At 32.6% G+C, this 15,142-nt stretch overlaps 1 protein-coding gene across 4 annotated transcripts in view; it reads right to left on the bottom strand.

Moving 5' to 3' along the window:
- Positions 1 to 15,142, bottom strand: part of TTBK2 (tau tubulin kinase 2) — a 221,075-nt gene that overhangs the window by 149,996 nt on the left and 55,937 nt on the right. Inside the window, exon 2 of one of the 4 annotated variants that reach the window (XM_031952170.1) lies at positions 11,424 to 11,528. The exons of the other annotated variants lie outside the window; for them this stretch is intronic. The gene's annotated coding sequence lies outside the window, so the exon portion shown is untranslated. The remainder of the gene's footprint in view (positions 1 to 11,423; positions 11,529 to 15,142) is intronic. 4 annotated transcript variants of the gene reach the window in all.

Below are 15,142 nucleotides of genomic sequence, written 5' to 3' on the forward strand. Positions count from 1 at the left end.
GTTTTTTTCTTTGTCCTTTTGAAAATGTTTCTATTATGGACAATATGCAATTTGGAATATTTGTCTATGTATTGGCTATTTTAAAGCAAAATGATTTGTATGTATAATGTTTACTTATGAAACTGTCTACTTAGATATGAAAGAAGTGAACTTACTAAGAAATTCTTACTGTTATAAATATAAAGTTACGGTAAATATCTGTTTAGAATTTATCTGAAACTTTGGTTAACGGGATTTGCTATTGCAAGTAAAAATTTCTTAGGCTTATAGTTAATGCTATTTGGAAGTTTTAAAGCTCCACCCTCTGACAGTTAGTGGGACAATTAACTGGAGTAAAAATGAATTAAAGCTATTTCATAAATTTCATTCATTAAAAAATTCATTAAAGCAAAACAGGTTTTGCTGAAAGTTGAGTTTTAACTGCTTATGTTATGTTATAGTTGTGTCCCTGCATTTTTTCCTCCTGTGACTGATGTTTATGATCAGAGCAATGGTCAACAGAAACTGTTAATGCAATTCAATTATGTCATACCTTGCCATTTCCAATCTGGTTATATGTTCATTATATCCTAAATACTTGGGCAAATAAGTATTTAGTCTGGCCATCTATCTGTTTACTGAATGTTTGTGTCTGTGGATATTCATGTTTTTAAAGATTTCTAAATAATGAGAGGACAATTAGCACAGTGAGACCTACCTGCTATTTATTTGGGACTATAGCCGACAGCCATTTATTTGTCTGTCTTGTGAAGCAAACTCATCTCTTCAGATAAGAAACTGCTGGCTCTTCACATCTTGCGGCAGTCTGGTGAACCAAGTCTTTCTATCTCAGACTATTCTAACCTTTATTTGTTAGATTTGTGATTTTTTGTTCTAGACTTTGATCAAATTACAGATATTGATTTGTTTCCGGGACTTAGATCAGCCTTGATTGCCAGCACACCCTGCCATACCACACGTATCCTCTACATGGACTAAGAGTGTCTGTCAGTGCCCAGCCTGAAGTAGTTTTGAATGAGGCTTTGTCCCTTATCCCTAATGGACTGATATGGGGAATTTGGGAACCCTGATTGGGTCATCTATTACTGTGAGTTTAAGATTTAAGATGGAAATTGTTTAAATTGTGTAACTATGCTGTTACACAGCAGTAAGGAAACTTATTGTACTAGTATGTTATGTATAGGAATTTTGATTCACTCTTGGAATTTGTATGTGGTATGGTTATTTAATAATTCCTTTCCGTGAGGAAAAAAGGGAGGAAGAGATAGGAAATTGGGGAAACTGGTGTAAATTCTTTAAACAGTCCTTTTCGTTTTTATTCCTTGCTTAAATTTACTGAACTATGATTTGCTGGTTATCCTTTGAAATCCCTTATTCTGTTGGAATTGCCCTGGCAGACTCAGATTTTGGTATTATTTTTTAAGAAACAACCAGAAATCAGACACCTGTCTTGGGACTGGCAGTCTCTCTGATCTGTTTCTCCACTTCTGTAACCCCAGTTCCTTAATTAGTATTTCAGCATTTTCAAAGGACCTTGCAGTTTGATATCATGTCTCTAAGAGTTTGGAGTTGCCTGACTTGGTCTAACTGTGCATAATCCGCTCAGAAATCTGGATCCTAGTAGCAGCTCCTGTTCTATTGAGAGAAGACAGGTGGAGCTATTCCAGACCCCACTTTTTCCCCCTTTTGGAATCCCTGACAGACGTGGGGTGCCCCTCTTAGGATGGGCAGTAGGATTGTCCTGAGCACTGCTACTCCCTAAATAAGCAGAGGCTAAGTTAAATACACGAATGATCACAGACCTAACTCACAGTGAACTGTCCAGTCCATCTCAAACTGGATTCTCTGGCTGAGATGCTCTGGAACTGCAGAGGACCTGACATGCTAGCAACAGGGAGCCTTTATATTGCTGATTAACTCTGGGGTCATCAGGGAGAGACCTGTCCTTGCCATAAGTCCTTGCATTTTTCTAGTTTTATTTTGGTTTATTTGCTTCACATAGGGTTGGTCAAAATTATAGTGCTAAGACCTATCTAGAGGAAGGTAATTCAATGATCTGAATATTCAGAAGAGAGAGAGTGTGGAATGTTGTGCCACAGTTCTCTTTTATTGTCTTGACTCAGTTTCCCTAATTGTCATGCCTCAGTTTCCCTGAATTTTTCTGCCTCGGTTTCTAATTTTTCTGCTCAATCACCCCTCCCTCCTAATCATAATGATCCAGATAAGGAGAAAGACCTTCTATTTTAGGCATCATCAGAATGTTGGGTGCCTCTCCCCATTCTGTAATTTGTCAGTTGTCCCCCATACCTCCCCCGACCCTGTCAGAACTGAATTGTTAGTTCCCTCTCTCAGTGCTCTGACTCCGCCCCGCCTCTATCTGCCCGCTGTATCTGAGCCACTTGTATGTATATGTATATATATATATATATATATATATATGTCATTGAGAATTCACATTTTTTGCTAGATTCTTGGAGACAATAGTCTCATTCAGCCTTGGGATCAAACCAAAGATCCATTTGATCCCAGTAAATCTCTACCTTTAAAATAAAATATTAAATACTCTCTAACTCCTATCTTGCCTCAGTTTCTCCGGCATTACACAAACACACATATATACACAGATACACACACACACACACACACACACATGATTTTCAGTCTAAGTCAGAAAATAGATTGAGGAAATAATTTAAGAATTATTGGACTACCTGAAAGTCATTTTCCAAAAAAGGTGCCTAAATATCATATTTCAAGAAATTATAAATAGAAACCACTCAAATAATTTAGAACTGAAGGTAAACAAAAAACCACATTTTACAAAGCTTGAGTACGATGGACCGCTGAAGAATACTAGACAGGAAAAGGGAATATCCTTTCTTAACTATACATGGCACACAAAAACTGACCATAAAACCTCATAAGTAAATGCAGAAAAGCACAATTATTAAATGCACCCTTTTCAGACCATAATGCAAAATATATCTATATCAATATCAATATGTAGAGATTCACACACATATATTCAATAAAAGACCTTGGAAGCATAATTTTAAATTAACTGGAAACTAAATTATCTTATCCTAAAGAATAAATGGGTCAAAGAACTAATTACAGAATGAATAATTTCATTAAAGATGACAACAATGAGACAACATACTAAAATTTATGGAATATTGCCAAAGGAATATCTAGGGACATTTTTATTTCTTAAACAATTACATCAGTAAAAGAGAAAAAGAATAGTTCAGTGAATTGGGCACAAAACAAAACAACACAAAACAAAAAGAACAAATTTAAAATTCCCAATAGAAATCCTGAAAATCAAAGGATTAACAAAATTAGAATAAAAAAAATCACTGAACTAGTAAGCAAAATTTAGTTTTATGAAAAAAATTAATTAAAATAGATTAACCACTGGTTAATTTTATTTTAAAAAAGAAAACCAAATTACCACTATTAAAAATGAAAAGGATGAATATACAATCAATGAAGATGAAATTAAAGCAATTATAAGGAGATATTTTGCCCAATTATATGTCAACAAATCCATCAATCTAAATGAAATGGATTTTTTTTTAATTGCCTAGATTAACAGAAAAGAAAATAGAATACTTAATTAATTTTATCTTAGAAAAAGAAATTGAAGGTGCAATAAATGAATTCCCTAATGGAGGAAAAAAAAAAAAAACCTCCAGGATTAGATAGATTTACAAGTATATTTTACCAACCATTTGAGGAACAATTAATTCCTAAGTATACAAATTTTTTGGGGGGGAAAAAACAACTGCAGGTAAAGAAGGATTCCTATCAAATTCCTTCTATGACACAAATTTGATTTTGATACCTAAATCTTCAGAACAAAAACAGAGAAAACTATAGACCAATTTCCCTAAGGAGTAATGATGCAAAAATTTTTCAATAAAATACTAGCAAAGAGACTACAGTAATATATCACAAAGGTCAAACATTACAACCAAATTGGATTTATAGCACAATTGCAGGACATTATTAGGAAAACTATAAATATGTCTGACCACATCAAAAGCAAAACCAACAAAAATCATATCATTATATCAAGAAATGTAAAAAAAAAAAAAACTATTGACAAAATATAACATCTTTTACTATTAAAAACACTAGAAAATAGAGAAATAGAAATCTCTTCTTAAAAAAATAGAATCGATCTAAAACCAAGAGCAAACATTATCGTATAAGATGATATAATATATATTTACTCAAGAAAATTAGCTTAAAAATTTGTCAAAACAATTAGCAAAAACTTTTACAAAGTTGCAGGATATAAAATAAACTCATGACATAGCTCTCTTCAACAATGAGATGAACCAAATCAGTTCCATTTGTTCAATAATGACGAGAACCAGCTATACCCAGCGAAAGAACTATGGGAAATGAGTGTGAACCACAACATAGCATTTCCACTCCCTCTGTTTTTGTCCACTTGCATTTTTTATTTCCTTCTCAGGTTATTTTTACCTTATTTCTAAGTCTGATTTTTCTTGTGCAGAAAAATAACTGTATGGATATGTATACATATAATGTATTTGACATATACTTTAACATACTTAACATGTATTGGTCTACCTGCCATCTAAGAAAGGGGGTGGGAGGAAGCAGGGGAAAAGTTGGAACAGAAGGTTTTGCAAGGGTCAATGCTGAAAAATTACCCATGCATATATCTTGTAAATAAAAAGCTGTAATAAAAATTTTTTTTAAAAAACCCATGTAAATCATCAGGATTTCTATATATTACAAAAAAAAAAAATCTAGCAGAAAAAGATGGAAGAGAAGTTCCATCTGAAATGGAATGATTACACATATATAACCTATTATCCAATTGCTTAATATCTCAGGAAATGGGAAGGGGAAGCAGAGAGAGAGGGAGAAAATTTGAAATTCATTTTTTTAAAAAGCATGTTGTGATTGTGCACGTATATAACCTGTATCAGATTGTTTGCTGTCTTAGGAAGCAGGGAGGGAAGGAAGAGAGGGGAGGGGAATTGAAATATAAAATCCTACCAAAATGAATGCTGAAAACTATCTTTACATGCAATAGGAAAAAATAAAATATTAAAAAATAAATACTGACAGTATAAAATACTTAGTATTCTACCTGCCAAAACAGAGGAACTCATATGAATACAACTAGAAAACACTTTTTCATACAAATAAATACAGATATAAACTGGAGAAATATTCATGGATAGACCACACTAATATAATAAAGACAAGAATACTCCCTAAATTAATTTACTTATTCAGTGCCCAAACTACCAAAAAAAAATATTTTATAGATCTAGAAAAAATAATAATTAAATTTATCTGGAGAAACAAAAGGTTGAGAATATCAATGGAAGCAATGAAAAAAAAAGTGTGGAGGAATGCAGCCTAGCACTATCAACTCAAACTATACTGCAAAGAATTAATAATTAAAGCAATCTAGTACTGAAAATGAGACCATTTAAGCAATAGAATATATTATATACACAATGTACAGAAGTAAATGACTCTAAAAATGTAGGGTTCAATGAACCCCCAAATCCTAAGAACTCTATTCAACAAAAACTTCTGGGAAAATTAGAAAACAATATGGCAGAAACTAAGCATTGACTAATATCTCACATCACATACTAAAATAAGCTCAAAATGGGTACATGTTTTAGGCAAAAAAGGTGACACAAAAAGTGAATTAGGAGTATATAAAAAAAAGTATCTGTCACATCTATGGATAAAGGAAGAGTTTAAGGTCAACCAAGAGACAGAGAGTATCACAGGAGGTAAAATGGATAGTTTTGATTATATTGAATTAAAAATACTTTGCCTGAGCAAAACCAATATAGCCAAAATGAAAAGGCAAGCAGGAAACTAGGGGAAAATGTTTATAGGAAGTTTCTTTAATAAAGGTCTAATTTCTCAAACATGTAGGGAAATGAATCAAATTAATAAAAATAATAGTCATTCCCCAATTAATAAATATCAACAAAGAGGCATTTTTCAGAAGGAATCAGTTATCAATAGTCAAATGAAAAATGCTGTGAATCATTTTTCATTTGACTATTGATAGCTTTGATTCCTTCTGAATCACTAATAATAAAAGAACTTGAAATTAAAACATTTATGAGGTACCCCCTCATTACTGTCAGATTGACTAACATGAAGAAAAGAAAAATGATAAAAAGGGAATATGAAAAAATTGGGATTCAAATGTACTACTGATCAAACTGTGAACTGGTCCATCTGTTCTGGAAAACAATTTGGAACTCTGTCCAAAAGGCTATAAAATTGTATGTACTTTTTGACTCGGTCAAACAACTATGTTTGTACTTCAAAGAGACCAAAAAGAAGAAGAAAAAAGACTCATATGAACAAAAGTATTGATAGCATTTTTTCTGTGGTAGGAAAAAATTGGAAACAGAAACTGATGGCATGCTCATCAATTGGGAAAGAGCTGAATAAGTTATGATATAAGATTTTTTTTCTCTCTCTTTTTTTAATTTAATAGCCTTTTATTTACAGGTTATATGTATGGGTAACTTTACAGCATTAACAATTGCCAAACCTCTTGTTCCAATTTTTCACCTCTTACCCCCCACTCCCTCCCCCAGATGGCAGGATGACCAGTAGCTGTTAAATATATTAAAATATAAATTAGATACACAATAAGTATACATGACCAAACCGTTACTTATGATATAAGATTTTGATGGAATACTATTGTGGTATTAAAAAAATAAGTGGATGGAGACGGTTCCAGAAAAACCTGGAAAGACACATATGAGCTGATGCAAAGTGAAGTGAGCAAAACTAGGAGAACATGGTATGCGGTGACGTACTATAATGATAATCAACTATGAAAGACTTGCTACTGTGATCATACAATGATCCAAGACAATTCCAAAGGATTCATGGTGAAAAATGCTATCCATACCTAGAGAGAACTGATGAATTCTGACTACATATTGAAGCAGATTTTTTTCAATTTATTTTTCTTGCCTTTTTTTTTTTTAACAACATGACTAATGTGAAGATGTATTTTTCATTGACTTCATATGCTTAATGAATATCATATTTCTTTCCTTCTCAATGGGTGGGAGAGAAGATGAAACAAAGGAGAGAATTTGGAACTGAAAAATAATTAAACAAGTCAATGATTTTAAAAGTACAATTTTAAAAAGAAAGGATCCTGGAAATCATCCACTTTGATCTGTATTTATATACTCTTCTTTTCAACCTTATCAACAAATCATCTAATATTGCTCCATGGAACACAGTTTGAGAAATACTCATTTGAAAAATTAAAAAGATGGCTGCCCTAAACTACCACAGAGGGAAAAATGGTGAAAGCCTTTTCATCATCAACGTGTGGTCTAAGGATCAAGAAAATTAAATGTTGAATAAAGCAGATTGCATGACAACTTTTAGGAGGGGAAGTCTTCATACAGATCTCCAGGTAGGTCTGGGAGTATATGTGAGAAATAGACAAAGTTTATTTTTAGTGACTTTCTATACTCCCAGTACCTCTACTCCAGCAGAAGCCTAATGTTCTTTAAGAGTTCATGAACTCCCTTTTCCTGTTTCCTACCCAAAATTCTATCTCCTTTAAATTACCTCACATTTGGGGCCATCTTTTAAAATTTATTTTTGTATTAGGAAAGCCTATTGTGTTTCATGTTTAATTTCCTGATTTTCCTAATTTTGTCAGATGACTGCAATGCTGTTTTCTAATCAGTTATTTCATACTTCACTGGTACTGGTTCTATGTGTTACCCATTTGTGTGTTGTTTTTTAAAAAAATATTCTGGGAAATAGAAGGAACAAAGTCTTTAATAACATAAATTTCAGGTACTGTGGTAAGCCAATGAGATGGTAAAAGTTTAGAGGTAGTAAAAGTTCTACTCCTTGAAGACTTTTTTTTTTTTTTATTATAACTTTTTATTGACAGAACCCATGCCAGGGTAATTTTTTACAACATTATCCCTTGCACTCACTTCTGTTCTGACTTTTCCCTTCCCTCCTTCTACCCCTTCCTTAGATGGCAAGCAGTCTCATACATGTTAAATATGTTATAATATATCCTAGATACAATATATGAGTGCAGAACTGAAGAGTTCTCTTGTTGCACAGGAAGAATTGGATTCAGAAGGTAAAAATAAGCTGAGAAAAAAAAATGTAAACTGTTCTCTCTCATTTTCCAGTGTTCCTTCTCTGGTTGTAGCTGATTCTGTCCATCATTAATCAATTGGAACTGAATTAGATCTTCTCTTTGTCAAAGAAATCCACTTCCATCAGAATACATCCTCATACAGAATCGTTGTTGAAGTATATAATGATCTTCTGGTTCTGCTCATTTCACTCAGCATCAGTTCATGTAAGTCTCTCCAAGCCTCTCTTTATCATCTTGTTGGTCATTTCAGAGAGGTCACATGTTCAGGGTTAAAGGCACTAGATTTGGAGTCAGAAGACATGGATTAAAATCCCAGCTGTGCTAGTTGTTATTGGTATGACCTCCAGCAAATTATTTAAATGAATGGAATCACACTAGATAACTTTTTATATATTTTCAAGTTTTAAATTCATCAACCAATGACCTTCCATGAATTACAAAAGGGCAACATGAGCAATCAATGTTGACAACCAACTACTCACCTCAGAAAGTAACAAGATGTAGTAGAAAAAGTTCTAGGTTTGTGGAATGAAGAAGACCTGAGTTAAATCCTGCCTATAAGATTTAGTCACTGTGTGACCTTTCTGAGCCATCAATCACCTCATTTATAAGATAGGGATAATAATACCTGAAGTAACTAACCTCACAGGATTGTTGTAAGGATTAAATTATGTAAAGTACTTTGTAAACTTTAAAGAACTGTAAATATTCTTATCATTAAAATGAAAATGTCAAACAAGAAAAAATAAAAAAGTCAAATTAATCTTTCATTGTTAGAATAATTTAGGTGTCTCTTGGAATTTAATTAGAGAGGCATGAAGGGGAGTTAAAGTTGCTACAATTGTGAAAATGTTCATGAACTGATTGTCCAAAAGAAAGTAATTAAAGAACATGCTTGATGGAACATTGAGAACCTACCCAAACATCAGCTTCCCAACTTCCCATTCCCAATTTCCATTCCCAAAAATCAATCAAGAAATATTTATTCATTACTTCCCTCTTATATACTCAGAATTATATTAGATATCAGGGAGAAATAGCTAATGATTGTTTTGCCTTCAAGAAACTTCTAAATCTTACTAAAGAAATGAAAAAAAAATTAAAGAAATGGCCATACACAAGAAATATAGAATGATATATAACTAGGTAACCAATTATGTAGAGGATAAAGGATAAATCAAAATGAACTAGAATGCCTAAAGCAAACTTCATGAAAAGGGCAGGATTTAGAAACTAAATTATGTTACACCTCTTATCTTCTCCTGATGGTGAGAAAGAAAATCTCACCTGAACCAAGGTTTATATGCATTTCCACATCAAAGTATGAATCTAGTGGGCCCAGGGATCTGTTCTATCTTTATAAAGTTGTTTTCTAAATTCGTCACTAAAATCTAGTTAGCACAAAAAGATTCAAGCAGTATCTTCCAAAAAGAAGGATTTTTCAATACTTGATTTCGAATCACAATGAGATTAAACAATTGAATCAAGCTTTTTCATTAATGCCCTCTGATGATGACCCAATTAAAACTCTCATGCTCCTCTATTTAATCAAGTTGCAAAATGACTGTGAGCTAATTTTACTACATTTTATACAATTCACAACTGTACATGTTTTTAAGTAGCTAGCTCAAAACACTACCTTTCTATAACTTGTCCATTTTGGATAAATATTAATCATGTACATCATACTTAAAAGAGTATTATTTATGTGTAAGCACCCAACAAATAGTATTTTCTAATCCTCAAAAATAAATTTTCTTGATCAATTTTTAAAAAAGGATTTTATGTCCACAACTTAATCTTTAAAAACTATAGTGGCATATAAAATAGCAACAAATTATTAGCAGTATACAGTAGTATGACATTATAAATGGCAAATAAATTAGCAATATGTATTATTAGAAATAAATATTTTATTAGCAATCAACTATATCATGAAAACCACGTAAAATAAATTTATTCCCCTAATATTGCATTTTCTTATTTTCTACAAAATTATGCTATAATTTGAAATATCTATGGGCCTTGTGGAATGACTATAAAAGGACAGAGCTTAAATTAAGGGTTTAATTACTACTTCTTTTTAAGAGAAAAAACTACTGGTTCTTTCATATAACTTTCTTTTAAAAAATTAATTATGAAGTTAATATCAACAAATGTGAATATTTCAATATACAAAGAACGAAAGAAAGTTGTATATGAAATTGCCAGCTTGTTAGTTGCTTTTTAAAAAAAAGATATATTCAATTTTGAAGAGTAATAAAACTCTCCTGTTGGACTATGTAGCATTCTGAAGTTACTTCTGTGTATTTTTAAATGTTTCATTGATTTTCTTTTCTTTTTATGCATTTTTATCACTACCTACAAACTTTACTCCCCACTCCCCAAATAGAAAGAATCCATTCATTTTAATGGCAAACCTAGAATTTGCTTTCTTGTAGGAAAGTATGCCTATATAATAATCTTGAATGATTAAATGATTAAAAGAGACAGCACATAGTGAATTCTCCAAATTAACAGATAATGCTAAATCTTTCACATAGGGAAATATCAGGGTGAAAGTATCAACTTCAGGAATGTCACAAAGTGATATGAAGGTCCTAAAAGTGGAAGATGAGATTTAATCTAGGCAAGTATAATAATTTAAATTATACTTCTAAGATAATAAGATTGAGAGCTATCAGCTGTGGACCCAAGAAAGCAATCATAGAATCACCATTTTCTAGAGATTGCACCTGGCTTTCACATATGGATAATTACAAAGATGAGTAGTATTATCTGTAAGGATGAAATCTAAGCAGAATATGAGTAACATATACAAAATCATGGATGGCATGGAAAGGGTGAAAGTGGACTTCTTCACCAGATTCCAAAACACTAGAGCCAGGATTATCCTCTTGAACCTTTTAAGACGTAGGTTTAAGGCAAACAAAAGAGCACTGCCTTCTATAACAGGTAATAAGCATAAAAAAAATTTACAACCTCAAGAAGTTGTGCAAAATGGAAATATAACTATAAACTGCAGTTTAGATAAATTCATGGATGATAAATCCATAACAGTTCATTAAAGGGAAGTAACTTTGGGGGTGAATGTCATGGACAGCAATTACTATGTTTTCTCACAAAATGCCCCTTGGGGCTAGCAAAAGAGACAAACACTTGGGCAAGATGGAACACTACTCTAATCAAGTATGGCATTTCTTATACTTTTATGTCAGGGAAAAGGGAGCAATCATACTTTGAAGTAGCAGCTGGAGACTTCAAGCAGGAAAGGCAGAACAGGTACAGTTGCTCTCCTGTAAGAGTAACCCTTCTTCCCACCTCTCAGCTTGTGCTCTGTAGCCTACAAGGCAAAAATAAAATCCAGGACCAGTATTTCAGGGGGAAAAATACCCTGAAATCAAATCAATATCACCTTCTCCTCCAATGTTTTTGGAAGAAAATATGACCTTTTCCTGAATTTTTATACATCAAATTATTTCTTAATTATCTCTCGTGACAAGTACAGAAGAAATTATGTTTTCAAATTTGGTCACCTAATTTGCTAATTTGCTATTATTAACAAAATCTCTTTATGTTATTTGAAAATAATTGAATAAGAAAATAAGGCTTGGATGGGTTTCAGTATAAGCCAATGTTAGGAATAACCACATCAGTGAGATCACAGACCACCAAAGTGATAAAATCTTCCTGACTCTGAGCCTGCAAAATTTGGAAGAGATGACCTCCTAAATCAAAATCTTTAATAGTCTTTTCAAATCTGGGAATGAATGAATCACATCAGCACCAATGCTGCTCTAGCTGATAGTCTGCAACAGACTGAGAAATCAATGCTGTTAAATAAACAGAGTTGGGGGTGGAGAATGGGCAGGAGATCCTGGAAGGATGGAGTAGAAAAACATAACAGCTCCTCGGCTATTCCTAAGGTCCATCAAGGTATGTTATAGAATTTCAAGGACAAGGAATCCCACTAATTTGAAATGATTAGGGTCCACCTGAATTTGTGAAAAGTTTGACCTATAATTTTTAAATAAAGTTTAGTTACACCAAATATCTTAGATAATTAGAAGTAGACTAACAAACTGTTATCTAATAAGGGTCCTCAAGGAATCTGCCATAATGAATAGAAATTCTAATTACTATTATCACAATTTTATATTTGTATAGTAGACTTTATATACAATCATCTCTCTTTGCAAATGGATACTCCTAAAATAGTATGCTTTGCTTTATCATTTTCTTACTTAGCTGAAACATTCTTATAGGCAATTTTGTTTGTGCTATCAATTTATTTAATAAGCATTTTATCCTAACTAGTGTAAAAGTAAACTTCAGTTTAGTACTTCTTCCAAATGATTAAAACCACAAAATAGGAAAATATGAGTTCTTGGAGGCTGAATTAATGAATTTTGGCTGAATTGTAAATCTCCAAACATGAGACAGAGGTACACTCAAATTTAATATAAAAAATTCCTAAACAAAATGTAAATAATTTTGTGGATTTTTCACACAACAGTTTCCCTCCTCCACTAGTAAAAACAATAAAATAATGAATAATAATAAATAAATCTAATTTAAATGACAAGAGAGTCCTAGGTAATTCATATCCCAGTAGATTTCATTATCATAGACCTATTATGCTATAATTTAACAAATACCTCTGGAATCCTAGAAATTAAGATAGTTTTATTTTTCTAAGTCAACAAATTGGCAAAAATAAATTAAAGAAAAGTCAAATAGAAACAGAGACACTCCACCACCACCTTCTCCCAGGTCTCATTTATTGTATATTTATGCTATCACTAAATAGAAGATAAACACTATCATCTTATTGGGCATTAAGCAGACATGGCCCTACTTTCTAGGAGCATAAGATACAAAATAAATGACTACCAACAAAGCAGACAACTACACAGGAGAATAAATTAAGGCACGAGCAAAAACTAAGTCCACACTAAGAGCTGGTAACATGTTAAATGGAGATGGAAAGTAAGACAAAAGGAAAGTGACAAAAGTGGCTTAGGAAAGATGGGAAGGTAAAGAAAACAGAGTTTGGAGCTTCAATGCCACCTCCACCTCTTAAGTTAAGAACCTCTTGGTTCTTCTGAGGCTCAGTGCAAGTACAACTTTCATAAAGTTTTTCTTAATCTCTCCAGTGTGGAGAGCCTTTCCAATAAAAATCTATTTTGTTTATGTCATACACATACATAGCCTTTCCTGGATAGACTATACATTACTCAGGACCAAAAAAGGTTTCACTTTTGGCTTTGGATTCCCAGAGCATGGAATATAGCAGACACTTAACAAATGCTGACAAAGAACAGCAGCATAGTTTAGTCCAAAGATCTTGGTTCAGAATTGAGTTTTGTTACTTACTATTTATGTTAATCTGAGATAAAATCCAGACTCCGACACTTACTAGATATATGACTTTGGCCAAGTCATTTGTTTGCCTCAGTTTCTTAAAGGGAAAGATCAAAATAGCTCCTACCTCCCTGGATCATTGTTGAGTATATTTACTTAGTACTATTGAATTCATAGTATTCAATAAATACTTGTTTCCATCTTTCCTTTTTTATGCTCTAACAATCATCCTATAACTAGAGATTAGACACTTCTAAAAGAGAGGTCAAGGTATAAATTGTGGGGAACTAAAAGATTAATTTATTACATTAAAGGACAGAAAGAGGAAGAAAAGAATAATAGCTATCTTTGAACATAAGCAGAAAGGATGAGATGAGTAGGTTTTATGAATCCATTTATTAAATTTAATTTAGAAAAGAACTGTTGCTGGGCAGGGGGGATGCCACCTACTAGGTCTGCTAGATGAGAAGATTGGCTTTAGGTGAAAAAAGCATTAAAATATAAACTACAAGCAAATAACCTGAAGTAAAAATACTAGAATAGAGAACTATAGGATAGACACAGGAGGTTTCCAAATTGTATGAGAAAAAAGGAGTGCTCTGATACACTGAAATGGAAGCCAGGAAGTTTACTGAGAAGAAAAGACCATTGAAGCAATGGCATACTTTAGAGCCAATAGCAAAGAACTATATTATTCTTACAGGGGAGAATGAACAAAAGCCGGAAAATGCCAAAGTTATAGATAGATGCCCTTTTCCTAATAAATAGACTGAATTCAGGAAAGTTAGTTAATAACCCTGGGGAAACCTAAAGGTCAGTGAGAGCTAAGGGAGAATCTGAGAAGAAATATTGCTGGAAAAAAGGTGCTAAGAACCATCCAATATTTACACTATCCACAGACACCAGTGGCAAGGCAGTAAAAGTCTGAATTGAGCGTTATTAGCCTGGGTTTTCTCAGGTCCTACCCTGAGTTTGAATCACAGCTGTGTTACTTATGACTTGTAGAATTTTTGGCAAGTTTGAGATATCACTTCTGCTCATCTATAAAATGAAGGTATTTATACTGGATGATCACTAAAGTACCTTCTGGTTCTAGACTTAAATTAATGACTATTCATACTATAAATACGATATTTCTGTTCAATGATATACTAGTGAAGAAACTGCTTTTATATATGGTTTTGTTTTATAGAAAGAGATTGATCTCTTGGGGAGACCAAGCTAGATTTCAAGCTTAATTCACAAATATAACATTATTCTATCCATAAAAACAATAAACTCATATACCAACCAATAGCTAAAGCAAATAAGCATAAATAGAATGGGTTAATTAGCCTATCTGAATATTTCTTAATTTTCCTTTATTCTTTTTATTGAAGCTGCCTTGAGATAGATTAAGTAATGAATAATCTAGCCATATAAAAAGAGTACTTCTAAAGGCCCAAAGTCATGAGTGGAAACCATCAAAAAGAATATACTTAGGCATAGTAGACAGATGATAAGAAAGCAAAAAGAGTTAAGAGTCTAGAGCTGACATCAGAGGATAAGGAGCTTAATTTTTTAAAGTGGTTTGTTTTAAGAAAAATTATGTAG

Source organism: Sarcophilus harrisii, chromosome 2 (assembly GCF_902635505.1).
Source record: "Sarcophilus harrisii chromosome 2, mSarHar1.11, whole genome shotgun sequence".
NCBI classification, from domain to species: Eukaryota; Metazoa; Chordata; class Mammalia; order Dasyuromorphia; family Dasyuridae; genus Sarcophilus; species Sarcophilus harrisii.